At 46.0% G+C, this 1,842-nt stretch overlaps 1 pseudogene; it reads right to left on the bottom strand.

The window, feature by feature from the left end:
* Positions 1–319: 319 nt before the first annotated feature.
* On the bottom strand, positions 320–1,559 carry LOC147434970 (uncharacterized; annotated as a pseudogene).
* Positions 1,560–1,842: the final 283 nt, after the last annotated feature.

Raw genomic sequence — 1,842 nt, 5'->3', positions numbered from 1 at the left:
CCATTGAGAAAATTTTTGATGAATTTGTTCAAGAATTCACCAAGAGGGGCATAAAACATAACACCCTTCCTAAGATTCAGGAATTTAAACAAGGCGAAACAGAAACATTGCGACATGCAATATTGCGTTTCAAGCAATATGTTGCTAGATATCCTACCCAAGAGTTACCCACGCCAGAACGTCAGATCCTATGCTTCATCAGAGGGCTTAGGAATGAGAATCTCCAAAAGGACCTATACGTGAACAGATACCAAACCTTGGAAGAGGTGACCAAAGCGGCAGTTGACCTAGTTGAAAATTGCAAATTCTATGACAATGGTCAGAAGAAGATGAATGATTCGAGTGAGGAAAGCATTAAACCCTCGTCGAAAGCCCTACTGCGCTGCAGCACTTGGCGCACCTGACGGAGCTTCTGTTGAGCTTCCTTAAACACCATTGAGCTAAGCACTGCTGCGCTTCAATACCGCCATGAGGAAAGCACTCCTTTAACCACCATGAGCAAAGCACTGCTGCGCTGCAATACCGCCTTGAGGAAAGCATTGTTGTCAATACCTACAGCACTTTGCACACCTAACAGCACTCTTGCATGCAATTTCGGCAACACCTGCAGCATGGCGCACCTAACGACTTACTAAATACAATCTGCGGCATTACCCATGGCATGGCCCATGTAATGGCTTACTGCATACAACTTGCGACATCAACCATGGAGTGCATGCTCCCTCTCTCTTACAAACTTCACCTGCACAAACTTTGTTTCACCGGCACATCTTTATTTTGAGTTTAATTGTCCTCCCTCCCCTACCTTTGTCAAAACCCCAGCCCATTCCCCCACTTCCTTTACTGCACCCAAGCACTCACCTACACACACTAAGCCCCGCTCACGCTCGGGCCAACCTTTAGCTTAAATCTTAACCTTTGCTTTATTTTTTAACTTTATCTTGCTTTTAACCAACTCGGATCTTGATACTCAGCCCTCTACACAGTGACACAAACTTTTCTTTTTACCCACCAAGACCTCCACATTGGGTCGCCTTGTCATTATCCCTACACCCTACAAACCCTTGGGTCATCTTCTCTATTCCAATGGATGCCAACACTCCAACTCTGCCGCAACCCCGCGACAATCTCGCCCCGGATCTCCCTTCCTCTATGGCTATCGGCCCTTCGCTCCCCGGTTTCATCTCGGCCGCCGCGTATGCAAGAGCGGAAACCTCGGCATCTCACCCGACCACCTCGACTCTCCTTTCGATAAATAAGGATGACGCTACAACCAACCCCTGTGAAAAAATCACGGAAGAATTAGACGTCTTCCGGAGGAGTCCTTTGATTTCTCTTCGGTGCTTGCAAAAGGAAGCGGAGAACTAAACCATAATGTTAGCACCCCTTCTATGGCTATGACCATTCCACCCCAAGCCGGCAAACGGTCAACCCCTCAACATGTTGGCCTACCCTCAACCGCCCCCCTTACCAATGAAGAGGTTCTCCCACACCTCAAGCAACCTCGGGACTTTGAGGTGATTATTTCCAACTCGCTTTTGGAATATAAGAAGCTTCATGGTAAAATAGGTAAAGCTAAAAGCTTCCTTAAGCACCTCAATGATCTACTTTGTAATCAAAAAGCACCTAATAGCCTTTGTATGAAGCCACCAAAACTATCCCTAGAGGATACACAAGCTCAAGCCCTCCTCAATGCTAAGTTTGCCTCACTCACTATTAGATACCAATTAGATTGCACTAAAGCTCTTGTACAAGCACAAACTCTCCTCATAAATAATTTGCAAACCTACCTTGATGGCTATCATGCTTTAGTAGAAGAACGGCTTAATGATCTCCTACTAA

Source organism: Adiantum capillus-veneris, chromosome 19, assembly GCF_014529385.1.
Source record: "Adiantum capillus-veneris isolate H3 chromosome 19, ASM1452938v2, whole genome shotgun sequence".
Taxonomy (NCBI): domain Eukaryota; kingdom Viridiplantae; phylum Streptophyta; class Polypodiopsida; order Polypodiales; family Pteridaceae; genus Adiantum; species Adiantum capillus-veneris.
The sequence above is the reverse complement of the archived record's forward strand: the minus strand, read 5'-3'. Positions and strand labels throughout refer to the sequence as shown.